The 16,265-nt window shown below is 47.0% G+C and overlaps 9 non-coding genes across 9 annotated transcripts; 6 read left to right on the forward strand and 3 right to left on the reverse strand.

Moving 5' to 3' along the window:
• Window positions 1-310: 310 nt before the first annotated feature.
• Window positions 311-417, forward strand: LOC138297842 (U6 spliceosomal RNA). Its single transcript, XR_011204381.1, has one exon. It is a non-coding gene; the product is annotated as a U6 spliceosomal RNA (small nuclear RNA).
• A 2,653-nt stretch (window positions 418-3,070) lies between these two features.
• On the forward strand, window positions 3,071-3,177 carry LOC138297843 (U6 spliceosomal RNA). The gene has a single exon (XR_011204382.1). It is a non-coding gene; the product is annotated as a U6 spliceosomal RNA (small nuclear RNA).
• A 2,653-nt stretch (window positions 3,178-5,830) lies between these two features.
• On the forward strand, window positions 5,831-5,937 carry LOC138297844 (U6 spliceosomal RNA). The gene has a single exon (XR_011204383.1). It is a non-coding gene; the product is annotated as a U6 spliceosomal RNA (small nuclear RNA).
• A 1,811-nt stretch (window positions 5,938-7,748) lies between these two features.
• On the reverse strand, window positions 7,749-7,821 carry TRNAR-ACG (transfer RNA arginine (anticodon ACG)). Its single transcript has one exon. It is a non-coding gene; the product is annotated as a tRNA-Arg (tRNA).
• Window positions 7,822-8,602: 781 nt separating this feature from the next.
• LOC138297846 (U6 spliceosomal RNA) lies at window positions 8,603-8,709 on the forward strand. Its single transcript, XR_011204384.1, has one exon. It is a non-coding gene; the product is annotated as a U6 spliceosomal RNA (small nuclear RNA).
• Window positions 8,710-11,449: 2,740 nt separating this feature from the next.
• Window positions 11,450-11,556, forward strand: LOC138297847 (U6 spliceosomal RNA). Its single transcript, XR_011204385.1, has one exon. It is a non-coding gene; the product is annotated as a U6 spliceosomal RNA (small nuclear RNA).
• A 1,800-nt stretch (window positions 11,557-13,356) lies between these two features.
• TRNAR-ACG (transfer RNA arginine (anticodon ACG)) lies at window positions 13,357-13,429 on the reverse strand. The gene has a single exon. It is a non-coding gene; the product is annotated as a tRNA-Arg (tRNA).
• A 779-nt stretch (window positions 13,430-14,208) lies between these two features.
• LOC138297848 (U6 spliceosomal RNA) lies at window positions 14,209-14,315 on the forward strand. Its single transcript, XR_011204386.1, has one exon. It is a non-coding gene; the product is annotated as a U6 spliceosomal RNA (small nuclear RNA).
• Window positions 14,316-16,116: 1,801 nt separating this feature from the next.
• Window positions 16,117-16,189, reverse strand: TRNAR-ACG (transfer RNA arginine (anticodon ACG)). The gene has a single exon. It is a non-coding gene; the product is annotated as a tRNA-Arg (tRNA).
• Between the last annotated feature and the right edge of the window lie 76 nt (window positions 16,190-16,265).

The raw sequence follows: 16,265 nt of genomic DNA on the forward strand, positions 1-16,265 counted from the left end.
CTAGCCTACTGTGCAGCTGACTCACCTTTTCCATCAACGTTCCCCAGGAAGTGTGATGTCACAATGCACTTTGCCTGTAGTCTGGACCATGAGCCTTTGCAACCTGGCGTAATGAAGATGCTTCCAATGTGTGAAGATTTGTACCACAAATATAGGGAATAGAAGTGGATTGTTACGCCTCATGCCTTATTGCCATGTGTCTCAGAATTGAATGCTTACTGGACCATCCACTCAGCGCTTTCAGGCCACCCTACGTCTGAAGCCTGCAGATTCAGGGAGTGTATATACATTGAAAGCTCTCCCATGAAGTGTGCTTGCTTCGGCGGCACATATACTAAAATTGGAACGATACAGAGAAGATTAGCATGGCCCCTGCGCAAGGATGACACGCAAATTCGTGAAGCGTTCCATATTTTTAACAGCTTTAGAGAGAGAAAGGTCCTTTGTTTGCAAGTCTTCTTGTAATAATACAGCAACTTCCAGTGCCTTCCTTTCCATTTGTATTTTTGAATTGCCCTCCCCTCAACATTCTTAAGGTGTTTACCACTGCAGTAGAAAAGGTAAGCCTTTAACTGCTCCTGCAGGCCAATGCCAGTGCCCTGCTGCATTTAGCAAGGAAGACTTCAGCACTTCAGTGACCTTTCTTTCAATTTTCCAGCCTCCCTGTCATTATCCTTCACCCCGCCCCCCAACTCTATACTGTTGCCAGTGACGCATTGCTTTGTGGGAAGCAGGACAGAGCAGAGAGAAGGGCAGGGCCTATGCAAATGATGGCCTCTGGGCCATATGGGAACCCCCTTTTCAGCAGGACTGCTAAAGTCAGCCTTGCCACCAGATTGCTCGGGGAAGCTGGAAATACCAGGCCAGGGGAGGCACCGGGTTCTATAGGTCCTTGGAGGACCCATTGGGCCGGCCTCCCTCAGTTTCTGAGGTCCATGAAATGTTCACCCTGCAGCCTTTTAGAGAGGTTTTGGCCGATCGGGGATGAGAGGGGCAGAAGGCAGAAAGAGCACAATGCTCTTGAAACTGCTCTAACCCACCTCTCTCCCCGCCTTGGGTTCCATCTGGGTGTGTCAGGTGTTGGCCTATGGATAACAAGGAACTGGCTCAGTGCATTATGATTCTCACAAAAATAAAAGGGCCATCTATCAAGTGCAAGCGCACACACACACAGACTCTGGCACACATCTGTGTTAACGACCTTGATACCTAGTTTGAAGGATCAAGGACCCCTGGTGAAATCCCAGACCAGCGCACCCCTTTATGGTGAACGCGTGGCTGTTTCAAAATTCAGATTTACTGGGGGGTTATGATGGACTTTTCAACACCCACGCCTGGGCAACATTTGAAATCATTCCCCCCATTTCTCTCAGAAATGCCCATGGTTCGGGAAGTACTTGCTCCACAGTCTTTCTCTTCCACCAGTCAGTAGTATTTCCTTGAGAGCTGTTTACGATATTGATTCTTTGGAGGTAAATGTTCCTTTCATCTGCAAGCAGGCTCTTTCCAAGAATGGTTGCCTTCATAGGCAGTGTAACTTTTCGCCCCCTACCTAGGCATTCTAATTCTCTTCCACCAAATCAAAGACATTGCCTCATTGTGCATATAATTGTGTGCCCGCCGTCCCCTGCTTTGTTATTGAGGCTGCCATCAATCGAATGACATCTGCCTGTGCCCAAGAGTAGTAGTACTGATGAGCATTAAACTGCAGCCTACTGATTAAAAAAGCGCAAAAGATGAAAAAGTGCAAGGTCTACGTAGGGTTCAAACCTGCAGTCTTCAGATCCAAAAGAAGGCCTGTTATCCCTTGCACCCGGGGCCTTTTCACACGGGGCTTATTTCTATAGTTTTCAAGAGAGTTCTAAAAGGCATGTGTCTTGAACAGTTGTTCCTACCAATCCTGCACAACCAATTTTTTAGATCCCCTGCGACCCGCATCTCAACCCTTGAAGTAAAACTATTTTCACTCCAGAAAACACATGTTGTGAAGTTTTCCTCTCTTGTTCAAAAAGCTTAGGCTTGGGAAACATTCAAAGGTCAGGCTCATAGAATCCAGTACAATAATTAAACTTTTGACTTGCCACAGTTGCTATCACAGCCTCCTTACCACGGAACGATTGCTGGACACATCCTGCACCGGAATGTTCATCCTACAAGAAGGCTGAGATAATTAACAACTCAAGAGTAATTACCTGAAAAAAGGGACTGGCAACCCTTCCGAGCCAGATAGGAGTCGAACCTACAATCTTCTGATCCGTAGTCAGACGCGTTATCCATTGCCCCACTGGCCCCACATAAGAGCACTTTCCCCCTTGTCCTTCAGAGAGTGCTAGAGAATGAGTGCCCTCGTGTGTGTGTGTGTCTGTGTTTTAAAACGTCATTCTATCACAATATGTAACCACATTTACAACGCACACTGAAGCTGCAAGTGAACTTACCTGCCCCACTGAAGTTACGTTCTGTCAGGTTTTCGTAACTTACACCAAGGACCCTAGGAGAGAAAAGGACATAAGCGCCAGTCCAAGCAGACCCAGCAGCAAAGAAACATTTTAAATAAGCGTCAGTTTCTTACAGAGTCTGGTTCAACATCATCAGTTCCACAGCTGTATGGGGCTGAGCCTGAGGACTCCTTAGTAAGCAGGCCAGTACAACACTAAGGCGTTTACTATTCAAATACAGGTGAAAATTAAGACACCTTGTCATATGCTCTCTTTGCCCTGGAACCCACCACAACACCATTCCACTCCCACAAGCCTTCACCTAGCCTACTGTGCAGCTGACTCACCTTTTCCATCAACGTTCCCCAGGAAGTGTGATGTCACAATGCACTTTGCCTGTAGTCTGGACCATGAGCCTTTGCAACCTGGCGTAATGAAGATGCTTCCAATGTGTGAAGATTTGGACCACAAATATAGGGAATAGAAGTGGATTTTTATGCCTCATGCCTTATTGCCATGTGTCTCAGAATTGAATGCTTACTGGACCATCCACTCAGCGCTTTCAGGCCACCCTACGTCTGAAGCCTGCAGATTCAGGGAGTGTATATACATTGAAAGCTCTCGCATGAAGTGTGCTTGCTTCGGCGGCACATATACTAAAATTGGAACGATACAGAGAAGATTAGCATGGCCCCTGCGCAAGGATGACACGCAAATTCGTGAAGCGTTCCATATTTTTAACAGCTTTCGAGAGAGAAAGGTCCTTTGTTTGCAAGTCTTCTTGTAATAATACAGCAACTTCCAGTGCCTTCCTTTCCATTTGTATTTTTGAATTGCCCTCCCCTCAACATTCTTAAGGTGTTTACCACTGCAGTAGAAAAGGTAAGCCTTTAACTGCTCCTGCAGGCCAATGCCAGTGCCCAGCTGCATTTAGCAAGGAAGACTTCAGCACTTCAGTGACCTTTCTTTCAATTTTCCAGCCACCCTGTCATTATCCTTCACCCCGCCCCCCAACTCTATACTGTTGCCAGTGACGCATTGCTTTGTGGGAAGCAGGACAGAGCAGAGAGAAGGGTAGGGCCTATGCAAATGATGGCCTCTGGGCCATATGGGAACCCCCTTTTCAGCAGGACTGCTAAAGTCAGCCTTGCCACCAGATTGCTCGGGGAAGCTGGAAATACCAGGCCAGGGGAGGCACCGGGTTCTATAGGTCCTTGGAGGACCCATTGGGCCGGCCTCCCTCAGTTTCTGAGGTCCATGAAATGTTCACCCTGCAGCCTTTTAGAGAGGTTTTGGCCGATCGGGGATGAGAGGGGCAGAAGGCAGAAAGAGCACAATGCTCTTGAAACTGCTCTAACCCACCTCTCTCCCCGCCTTGGGTTCCATCTGGGTGTGTCAGGTGTTGGCCTATGGATAACAAGGAACTGGCTCAGTGCATTATGATTCTCACAAAAATAAAAGGGCCATCTATCAAGTGCAAGCGCACACACACACAGACTCTGGCACACATCTGTGTTAACGACCTTGATACCTAGTTTGAAGGATCAAGGACCCCTGGTGAAATCCCAGACCAGCGCACCCCTTTATGGTGAACGCGTGGCTGTTTCAAAATTCAGATTTACTGGGGGGTTATGATGGACTTTTCAACACCCACGCCTGGGCAACATTTGAAATCATTCCCCCCATTTCTCTCAGAAATGCCCATGGTTCGGGAAGTACTTGCTCCACAGTCTTTCTCTTCCACCAGTCAGTAGTATTTCCTTGAGAGCTGTTTACGATATTGATTCTTTGGAGGTAAATGTTCCTTTCATCTGCAAGCAGGCTCTTTCCAAGAATGGTTGCCTTCATAGGCAGTGTAACTTTTCGCCCCCTACCTAGGCATTCTAATTCTCTTCCACCAAATCAAAGACATTGCCTCATTGTGCATATAATTGTGTGCCCGCCGTCCCCTGCTTTGTTATTGAGGCTGCCATCAATCGAATTACATCTGCCTGTGCCCAAGAGTAGTAGTACTGATGAGCATTAAACTGCAGCCTACTGATTAAAAAAGCGCAAAAGATGAAAAAGTGCAAGGTCTACGTAGGGTTCAAACCTGCAGGCTTCAGATCCAAAAGAAGGCCTGTTATCCCTTGCACCCGGGGCCTTTTCACACGGGGCTTATTTCTATAGTTTTCAAGAGAGTTCTAAAAGGCATGTGTCTTGAACAGTTGTTCCTACCAATCCTGCACAACCAATTTTTTAGATCCCCTGCGACCCGCATCTCAACCCTTGAAGTAAAACTATTTTCACTCCAGAAAACACATGTTGTGAAGTTTTCCTCTCTTGTTCAAAAAGCTTAGGCTTGGGAAACATTCAAAGGTCAGGCTCATAGAATCCAGTACAATAATTAAACTTTTGACTTGCCACAGTTGCTATCACAGCCTCCTTACCACGGAACGATTGCTGGACACATCCTGCACCGGAATGTTCATCCTACAAGAAGGCTGAGATAATTAACAACTCAAGAGTAATTACCTGAAAAAAGGGACTGGCAACCCTTCCGAGCCAGATAGGAGTCGAACCTACAATCTTCTGATCCGTAGTCAGACGCGTTATCCATTGCCCCACTGGCCCCACATAAGAGCACTTTCCCCCTTGTCCTTCAGAGAGTGCTAGAGAATGAGTGCCCTCGTGTGTGTGTGTGTCTGTGTTTTAAAACGTCATTCTATCACAATATGTAACCACATTTACAACGCACACTGAAGCTGCAAGTGAACTTACCTGCCCCACTGAAGTTACGTTCTGTCAGGTTTTCGTAACTTACACCAAGGACCCTAGGAGAGAAAAGGACATAAGCGCCAGTCCAAGCAGACCCAGCAGCAAAGAAACATTTTAAATAAGCGTCAGTTTCTTACAGAGTCTGGTTCAACATCATCAGTTCCACAGCTGTATGGGGCTGAGCCTGAGGACTCCTTAGTAAGCAGGCCAGTACAACACTAAGGCGTTTACTATTCAAATACAGGTGAAAATTAAGACACCTTGTCATATGCTCTCTTTGCCCTGGAACCCACCACAACACCATTCCACTCCCACAAGCCTTCACCTAGCCTACTGTGCAGCTGACTCACCTTTTCCATCAACGTTCCCCAGGAAGTGTGATGTCACAATGCACTTTGCCTGTAGTCTGGACCATGAGCCTTTGCAACCTGGCGTAATGAAGATGCTTCCAATGTGTGAAGATTTGGACCACAAATATAGGGAATAGAAGTGGATTGTTACGCCTCATGCCTTATTGCCATGTGTCTCAGAATTGAATGCTTACTGGACCATCCACTCAGCGCTTTCAGGCCACCCTACGTCTGAAGCCTGTAGATTCAGGGAGTGTATATACATTGAAAGCTCTCCCATGAAGTGTGCTTGCTTCGGCGGCACATATACTAAAATTGGAACGATACAGAGAAGATTAGCATGGCCCCTGCGCAAGGATGACACGCAAATTCGTGAAGCGTTCCATATTTTTAACAGCTTTAGAGAGAGAAAGGTCCTTTGTTTGCAAGTCTTCTTGTAATAATACAGCAACTTCCAGTGCCTTCCTTTCCATTTGTATTTTTGAATTGCCCTCCCCTCAACATTCTTAAGGTGTTTACCACTGCAGTAGAAAAGGTAAGCCTTTAACTGCTCCTGCAGGCCAATGCCAGTGCCCTGCTGCATTTAGCAAGGAAGACTTCAGCACTTCAGTGACCTTTCTTTCAATTTTCCAGCCTCCCTGTCATTATCCTTCACCCCGCCCCCCAACTCTATACTGTTGCCAGTGACGCATTGCTTTGTGGGAAGCAGGACAGAGCAGAGAGAAGGGCAGGGCCTATGCAAATGATGGCCTCTGGGCCATATGGGAACCCCCTTTTCAGCAGGACTGCTAAAGTCAGCCTTGCCACCAGATTGCTCGGGGAAGCTGGAAATACCAGGCCAAGGGAGGCACCGGGTTCTATAGGTCCTTGGAGGACCCATTGGGCCGGCCTCCCTCAGTTTCTGAGGTCCATGAAATGTTCACCCTGCAGCCTTTTGGAGAGGTTTTGGCCGATCGTGGCCGATCGGGGATGAGAGGGGCAGAAGGCAGAAAGAGCACAATGCTCTTGAAACTGCTCTAACCCACCTCTCTCCCCACCTTGGGTTCCATCTGGGTGTGTCAGGTGTTGGCCTATGGATAACAAGGAACTGGCTCAGTGCATTATGATTCTCACAAAAATAAAAGGGCCATCTATCAAGTGCAAGCGCACACACACACAGACTCTGGCACACATCTGTGTTAACGACCTTGATACCTTGTTTGAAGGATCAAGGACCCCTGTTGAAATCCCAGACCAGCGCACCCCTTTATGGTGAACGCGTGGCTGTTTCAAAATTCAGATTTACTGGGGGGTTATGATGGACTTTTCAACACCCACGCCTGGGCAACATTTGAAATCATTCCCCCCATTTCTCTCAGAAATGCCCATGGTTCGGGAAGTACTTGCTCCACAGTCTTTCTCTTCCACCAGTCAGTAGTATTTCCTTGAGAGCTGTTTACGATATTGATTCTTTGGAGGTAAATGTTCCTTTCATCTGCAAGCAGGCTCTTTCCAAGAATGGTTGCCTTCATAGGCAGTGTAACTTTTCGCCCCCTACCTAGGCATTCTAATTCTCTTCCACCAAATCAAAGACATTGCCTCATTGTGCATATAATTGTGTGCCCGCCGTCCCCTGCTTTGTTATTGAGGCTGCCATCAATCGAATGACATCTGCCTGTGCCCAAGAGTAGTAGTACTGATGAGCATTAAACTGCAGCCTACTGATTAAAGAAGCGCAAAAGATGAAAAAGTGCAAGGTCTACGTAGGGTTCAAACCTGCAGTCTTCAGATCCAAAAGAAGGCCTGTTATCCCTTTCACCCGGGGCCTTTTCACACGGGGCTTATTTCTATAGTTTTCAAGAGAGTTCTAAAAGGCATGTGTCTTGAACAGTTGTTCCTACCAATCCTGCACAACCAATTTTTTAGATCCCCTGCGACCCGCATCTCAACCCTTGAAGTAAAACTATTTTCACTCCAGAAAACACATGTTGTGAAGTTTTCCTCTCTTGTTCAAAAAGCTTAGGCTTGGGAAACATTCAAAGGTCAGGCTCATAGAATCCAGTACAATAATTAAACTTTCGACTTGCCACAGTTGCTATCACAGCCTCCTTACCACGGAACGATTGCTGGACACATCCTGCACCGGAATGTTCATCCTACAAGAAGGCTGAGATAATTAACAACTCAAGAGTAATTACCTGAAAAAAGGGTCTGGCAACCCTTCCGAGACAGATAGGAGTCGAACCTACAATCTTCTGATCCGTAGTCAGACGCGTTATCCATTGCGCCACTGGCCCCACATAAGAGCACTTTCCCCCTTGTCCTTCAGAGAGTGCTAGAGAATGCGTGCCCTCGTGTGTGTGTGTGTGTCTGTGTTTTAAAACGTCATTCTATCACAATATGTAACCACATTTACAACGCACACTGAAGCTGCAAGTGAACTTACCTGCCCCACTGAAGTTACGTTCTGTCAGGTTTTCGTAACTTACACCAAGGACCCTAGGAGAGAAAAGGACATAAGCGCCAGTCCAAGCAGACCCAGCAGCAAAGAAACATTTTAAATAAGCGTCAGTTTCTTACAGAGTCTGGTTCAACATCATCAGTTCCACAGCTGTATGGGGCTGAGCCTGAGGACTCCTTAGTAAGCAGGCCAGTACAACACTAAGGCGTTTACTATTCAAATACAGGTGAAAATTAAGACACCTTGTCATATGCTCTCTTTGCCCTGGAACCCACCACAACACCATTCCACTCCCACAAGCCTTCACCTAGCCTACTGTGCAGCTGACTCACCTTTTCCATCAACGTTCCCCAGGAAGTGTGATGTCACAATGCACTTTGCCTGTAGTCTGGACCATGAGCCTTTGCAACCTGGCGTAATGAAGATGCTTCCAATGTGTGAAGATTTGTACCACAAATATAGGGAATAGAAGTGGATTGTTACGCCTCATGCCTTATTGCCATGTGTCTCAGAATTGAATGCTTACTGGACCATCCACTCAGCGCTTTCAGGCCACCCTACGTCTGAAGCCTGCAGATTCAGGGAGTGTATATACATTGAAAGCTCTCCCATGAAGTGTGCTTGCTTCGGCGGCACATATACTAAAATTGGAACGATACAGAGAAGATTAGCATGGCCCCTGCGCAAGGATGACACGCAAATTCGTGAAGCGTTCCATATTTTTAACAGCTTTAGAGAGAGAAAAGTCCTTTGTTTGCAAGTCTTCTTGTAATAATACAGCAACTTCCAGTGCCTTCCTTTCCATTTGTATTTTTGAATTGCCCTCCCCTCAACATTCTTAAGGTGTTTACCACTGCAGTAGAAAAGGTAAGCCTTTAACTGCTCCTGCAGGCCAATGCCAGTGCCCTGCTGCATTTAGCAAGGAAGACTTCAGCACTTCAGTGACCTTTCTTTCAATTTTCCAGCCTCCCTGTCATTATCCTTCACCCCGCCCCCCAACTCTATACTGTTGCCAGTGACGCATTGCTTTGTGGGAAGCAGGACAGAGCAGAGAGAAGGGCAGGGCCTATGCAAATGATGGCCTCTGGGCCATATGGGAACCCCCTTTTCAGCAGGACTGCTAAAGTCAGCCTTGCCACCAGATTGCTCGGGGAAGCTGGAAATACCAGGCCAGGGGAGGCACCGGGTTCTATAGGTCCTTGGAGGACCCATTGGGCCGGCCTCCCTCAGTTTCTGAGGTCCATGAAATGTTCACCCTGCAGCCTTTTAGAGAGGTTTTGGCCGATCGTGGCCGATCGGGGATGAGAGGGGCAGAAGGCAGAAGGCAGAAGGCAGAAGGCAGAAGGCAGAAGGCAGAAGGCAGAAGGCAGAAGGCAGAAGGCAGAAGGCAGAAGGCAGAAGGCGCACAATGCTCTTGAAACTGCTCTAACCCACCTCTCTCCCCGCCTTGGGTTCCATCTGGGTGTGTCAGGTGTTGGCCTATGGATAACAAGGAACTGGCTCAGTGCATTATGATTCTCACAAAAATAAAAGGGCCATCTATCAAGTGCAAGCGCACACACACACAGACTCTGGCACACATCTGTGTTAACGACCTTGATACCTTGTTTGAAGGATCAAGGACCCCTGTTGAAATCCCAGACCAGCGCACCCCTTTATGGTGAACGCGTGGCTGTTTCAAAATTCAGATTTACTGGGGGGTTATGATGGACTTTTCAACACCCACGCCTGGGCAACATTTGAAATCATTCCCCCCATTTCTCTCAGAAATGCCCATGGTTCGGGAAGTACTTGCTCCACAGTCTTTCTCTTCCACCAGTCAGTAGTATTTCCTTGAGAGCTGTTTACGATATTGATTCTTTGGAGGTAAATGTTCCTTTCATCTGCAAGCAGGCTCTTTCCAAGAATGGTTGCCTTCATAGGCAGTGTAACTTTTCGCCCCCTACCTAGGCATTCTAATTCTCTTCCACCAAATCAAAGACATTGCCTCATTGTGCATATAATTGTGTGCCCGCCGTCCCCTGCTTTGTTATTGAGGCTGCCATCAATCGAATGACATCTGCCTGTGCCCAAGAGTAGTAGTACTGATGAGCATTAAACTGCAGCCTACTGATTAAAAAAGCGCAAAAGATGAAAAAGTGCGAGGTCTACGTAGGGTTCAAACCTGCAGTCTTCAGATCCAAAAGAAGGCCTGTTATCCCTTTCACCCGGGGCCTTTTCACACGGGGCTTATTTCTATAGTTTTCAAGAGAGTTCTAAAAGGCATGTGTCTTGAACAGTTGTTCCTACCAATCCTGCACAACCAATTTTTTAGATCCCCTGCGACCCGCATCTCAACCCTTGAAGTAAAACTATTTTCACTCCAGAAAACACATGTTGTGAAGTTTTCCTCTCTTGTTCAAAAAGCTTAGGCTTGGGAAACATTCAAAGGTCAGGCTCATAGAATCCAGTACAATAATTAAACTTTCGACTTGCCACAGTTGCTATCACAGCCTCCTTACCACGGAACGATTGCTGGACACATCCTGCACCGGAATGTTCATCCTACAAGAAGGCTGAGATAATTAACAACTCAAGAGTAATTACCTGAAAAAAGGGACTGGCAACCCTTCCGAGCCAGATAGGAGTCGAACCTACAATCTTCTGATCCGTAGTCAGACGCGTTATCCATTGCCCCACTGGCCCCACATAAGAGCACTTTCCCCCTTGTCCTTCAGAGAGTGCTAGAGAATGCGTGCCCTCGTGTGTGTGTGTGTCTGTGTTTTAAAACGTCATTCTATCACAATATGTAACCACATTTACAACGCACACTGAAGCTGCAAGTGAACTTACCTGCCCCACTGAAGTTACGTTCTGTCAGGTTTTCGTAACTTACACCAAGGACCCTAGGAGAGAAAAGGACATAAGCGCCAGTCCAAGCAGACCCAGCAGCAAAGAAACATTTTAAATAAGCGTCAGTTTCTTACAGAGTCTGGTTCAACATCATCAGTTCCACAGCTGTATGGGGCTGAGCCTGAGGACTCCTTAGTAAGCAGGCCAGTACAACACTAAGGCGTTTACTATTCAAATACAGGTGAAAATTAAGACACCTTGTCATATGCTCTCTTTGCCCTGGAACCCACCACAACACCATTCCACTCCCACAAGCCTTCACCTAGCCTACTGTGCAGCTGACTCACCTTTTCCATCAACGTTCCCCAGGAAGTGTGATGTCACAATGCACTTTGCCTGTAGTCTGGACCATGAGCCTTTGCAACCTGGCGTAATGAAGATGCTTCCAATGTGTGAAGATTTGGACCACAAATATAGGGAATAGAAGTGGATTGTTACGCCTCATGCCTTATTGCCATGTGTCTCAGAATTGAATGCTTACTGGACCATCCACTCAGCGCTTTCAGGCCACCCTACGTCTGAAGCCTGCAGATTCAGGGAGTGTATATACATTGAAAGCTCTCCCATGAAGTGTGCTTGCTTCGGCGGCACATATACTAAAATTGGAACGATACAGAGAAGATTAGCATGGCCCCTGCGCAAGGATGACACGCAAATTCGTGAAGCGTTCCATATTTTTAACAGCTTTCGAGAGAGAAAGGTCCTTTGTTTGCAAGTCTTCTTGTAATAATACAGCAACTTCCAGTGCCTTCCTTTCCATTTGTATTTTTGAATTGCCCTCCCCTCAACATTCTTAAGGTGTTTACCACTGCAGTAGAAAAGGTAAGCCTTTAACTGCTCCTGCAGGCCAATGCCAGTGCCCAGCTGCATTTAGCAAGGAAGACTTCAGCACTTCAGTGACCTTTCTTTCAATTTTCCAGCCACCCTGTCATTATCCTTCACCCCGCCCCCCAACTCTATACTGTTGCCAGTGACGCATTGCTTTGTGGGAAGCAGGACAGAGCAGAGAGAAGGGTAGGGCCTATGCAAATGATGGCCTCTGGGCCATATGGGAACCCCCTTTTCAGCAGGACTGCTAAAGTCAGCCTTGCCACCAGATTGCTCGGGGAAGCTGGAAATACCAGGCCAGGGGAGGCACCGGGTTCTATAGGTCCTTGGAGGACCCATTGGGCCGGCCTCCCTCAGTTTCTGAGGTCCATGAAATGTTCACCCTGCAGCCTTTTAGAGAGGTTTTGGCCGATTGGGGATGAGAGGGGCAGAAGGCAGAAAGAGCACAATGCTCTTGAAACTGTTCTAACCCACCTCTCTCCCCGCCTTGGGTTCCATCTGGGTGTGTCAGGTGTTGGCCTATGGATAACAAGGAACTGGCTCAGTGCATTATGATTCTCACAAAAATAAAAGGGCCATCTATCAAGTGCAAGCGCACACACACACAGACTCTGGCACACATCTGTGTTAACGACCTTGATACCTAGTTTGAAGGATCAAGGACCCCTGGTGAAATCCCAGACCAGCGCACCCCTTTAGGGTGAACGCGTGGCTGTTTCAAAATTCAGATTTACTGGGGGGTTATGATGGACTTTTCAACAACCACGCCTGGGCAACATTTGAAATCATTCCCCCCATTTCTCTCAGAAATGCCCATGGTTCGGGAAGTACTTGCTCCACAGTCTTTCTCTTCCACCAGTCAGTAGTATTTCCTTGAGAGCTGTTTACGATATTGATTCTTTGGAGGTAAATGTTCCTTTCATCTGCAAGCAGGCTCTTTCCAAGAATGGTTGCCTTCAGAGGCAGTGTAACTTTTCGCCCCCTACCTAGGCATTCTAATTCTCTTCCACCAAATCAAAGACATTGCCTCATTGTGCATATAATTGTGTGCCCGCCGTCCCCTGCTTTGTTATTGAGGCTGCCATCAATCGAATGACATCTGCCTGTGCCCAAGAGTAGTAGTACTGATGAGCATTAAACTGCAGCCTACTGATTAAAAAAGCGCAAAAGATGAAAAAGTGCAAGGTCTACGTAGGGTTCAAACCTGCAGTCTTCAGATCCAAAAGAAGGCCTGTTATCCCTTTCACCCGGGCCTTTTCACATGGGGCTTATTTCTATAGTTTTCAAGAGAGTTCTAAAAGGCATGTGTCTTGAACAGTTGTTCCTACCAATCCTGCACAACCAATTTTTTAGATCCCCTGCGACCCGCATCTCAACCCTTGAAGTAAAACTATTTTCACTCCAGAAAACACATGTTGTGAAGTTTTCCTCTCTTGTTCAAAAAGCTTAGGCTTGGGAAACATTCAAAGGTCAGGCTCATAGAATCCAGTACAATAATTAAACTTTCGACTTGCCACAGTTGCTATCACAGCCTCCTTACCACGGAACGATTGCTGGACACATCCTGCACCGGAATGTTCATCCTACAAGAAGGCTGAGATAATTAACAACTCAAGAGTAATTACCTGAAAAAAGGGACTGGCAACCCTTCCGAGCCAGATAGGAGTCGAACCTACAATCTTCTGATCCGTAGTCAGACGCGTTATCCATTGCGCCACTGGCCCCACATAAGAGCACTTTCCCCCTTGTCCTTCAGAGAGTGCTAGAGAATGCGTGCCCTCGTGTGTGTGTGTGTCTGTGTTTTAAAACGTCATTCTATCACAATATGTAACCACATTTACAACGCACACTGAAGCTGCAAGTGAACTTACCTGCCCCACTGAAGTTACGTTCTGTCAGGTTTTCGTAACTTACACCAAGGACCCTAGGAGAGAAAAGGACATAAGCGCCAGTCCAAGCAGACCCAGCAGCAAAGAAACATTTTAAATAAGCGTCAGTTTCTTACAGAGTCTGGTTCAACATCATCAGTTCCACAGATGTATGGGGCTGAGCCTGAGGACTCCTTAGTAAGCAGGCCAGTACAACACTAAGGCGTTTACTATTCAAATACAGGTGAAAATTAAGACACCTTGTCATATGCTCTCTTTGCCCTGGAACCCACCACAACACCATTCCACTCCCACAAGCCTTCACCTAGCCTACTGTGCAGCTGACTCACCTTTTCCATCAACGTTCCCCAGGAAGTGTGATGTCACAATGCACTTTGCCTGTAGTCTGGACCATGAGCCTTTGCAACCTGGCGTAATGAAGATGCTTCCAATGTGTGAAGATTTGGACCACAAATATACGGAATAGAAGTGGATTGTTACGCCTCATGCCTTATTGCCATGTGTCTCAGAATTGAATGCTTACTGGACCATCCACTCAGCGCTTTCAGGCCACCCTACGTCTGAAGCCTGCAGATTCAGGGAGTGTATATACATTGAAAGCTCTCGCATGAAGTGTGCTTGCTTCGGCGGCACATATACTAAAATTGGAACGATACAGAGAAGATTAGCATGGCCCCTGCGCAAGGATGACACGCAAATTCGTGAAGCGTTCCATATTTTTAACAGCTTTAGAGAGAGAAAGGTCCTTTGTTTGCAAGTCTTCTTGTAATAATACAGCAACTTCCAGTGCCTTCCTTTCCATTTGTATTTTTGAATTGCCCTCCCCTCAACATTCTTAAGGTGTTTACCACTGCAGTAGCAAAGGTAAGCCTTTAACTGCTCCTGCAGGCCAATGCCAGTGCCCAGCTGCATTTAGCAAGGAAGACTTCAGCACTTCAGTGACCTTTCTTTCAATTTTCCAGCCTCCCTGTCATTATCCTTCACCCCGCCCCCCAACTCTATACTGTTGCCAGTGACGCATTGCTTTGTGGGAAGCAGGACAGAGCAGAGAGAAGGGTAGGGCCTATGCAAATGATGGCCTCTGGGCCATATGGGAACCCCCTTTTCAGCAGGACTGCTAAAGTCAGCCTTGCCACCAGATTGCTCGGGGAAGCTGGAAATACCAGGCCAGGGGAGGCACCGGGTTCTATAGGTCCTTGGAGGACCCATTGGGCCGGCCTCCCTCAGTTTCTGAGGTCCATGAAATGTTCACCCTGCAGCCTTTTAGAGAGGTTTTGGCCGATCGGGGATGAGAGGGGCAGAAGGCAGAAAGAGCACAATGCTCTTGAAACTGCTCTAACCCACCTCTCTCCCCGCCTTGGGTTCCATCTGGGTGTGTCAGGTGTTGGCCTATGGATAACAAGGAACTGGCTCAGTGCATTATGATTCTCACAAAAATAAAAGGGCCATCTATCAAGTGCAAGCGCACACACACACAGACTCTGGCACACATCTGTGTTAACGACCTTGATACCTAGTTTGAAGGATCAAGGACCCCTGGTGAAATCCCAGACCAGCGCACCCCTTTATGGTGAACGCGTGGCTGTTTCAAAATTCAGATTTACTGGGGGGTTATGATGGACTTTTCAACAACCACGCCTGGGCAACATTTGAAATCATTCCCCCCATTTCTCTCAGAAATGCCCATGGTTCGGGAAGTACTTGCTCCACAGTCTTTCTCTTCCACCAGTCAGTAGTATTTCCTTGAGAGCTGTTTACGATATTGATTCTTTGGAGGTAAATGTTCCTTTCATCTGCAAGCAGGCTCTTTCCAAGAATGGTTGCCTTCAGAGGCAGTGTAACTTTTCGCCCCCTACCTAGGCATTCTAATTCTCTTCCACCAAATCAAAGACATTGCCTCATTGTGCATATAATTGTGTGCCCGCCGTCCCCTGCTTTGTTATTGAGGCTGCCATCAATCGAATGACATCTGCCTGTGCCCAAGAGTAGTAGTACTGATGAGCATTAAACTGCAGCCTACTGATTAAAAAAGCGCAAAAGATGAAAAAGTGCAAGGTCTACGTAGGGTTCAAACCTGCAGTCTTCAGATCCAAAAGAAGGCCTGTTATCCCTTTCACCCGGGGCCTTTTCACACGGGGCTTATTTCTATAGTTTTCAAGAGAGTTCTAAAAGGCATGTGTCTTGAACAGTTGTTCCTACCAATCCTGCACAACCAATTTTTTAGATCCCCTGCGACCCGCATCTCAACCCTTGAAGTAAAACTATTTTCACTCCAGAAAACACATGTTGTGAAGTTTTCCTCTCTTGTTCAAAAAGCTTAGGCTTAGGAAACATTCAAAGGTCAGGCTCATAGAATCCAGTACAATAATTAAACTTTCGACTTGCCACAGTTGCTATCACAGCCTCCTTACCACGGAACGATTGCTGGACACATCCTGCACCGGAATGTTCATCCTACAAGAAGGCTGAGATAATTAACAACTCAAGAGTAATTACCTGAAAAAAGAGACTGGCAACCCTTCCGAGCCAGATAGGAGTCGAACCTACAATCTTCTGATCCGTAGTCAGACGCGTTATCCATTGCGCCACTGGCCCCACATAAGAGCACTTTCCCCCTTGTCCTTCAGAGAGTGCTAGAGAATGCGTGCCCTCGTGTGTGTGTGTGTCTGTG

The sequence above is a fragment of the Pleurodeles waltl genome, chromosome 5 (genome assembly GCF_031143425.1).
Source record: "Pleurodeles waltl isolate 20211129_DDA chromosome 5, aPleWal1.hap1.20221129, whole genome shotgun sequence".
NCBI lineage: Eukaryota > Metazoa > Chordata > Amphibia > Caudata > Salamandridae > Pleurodeles > Pleurodeles waltl.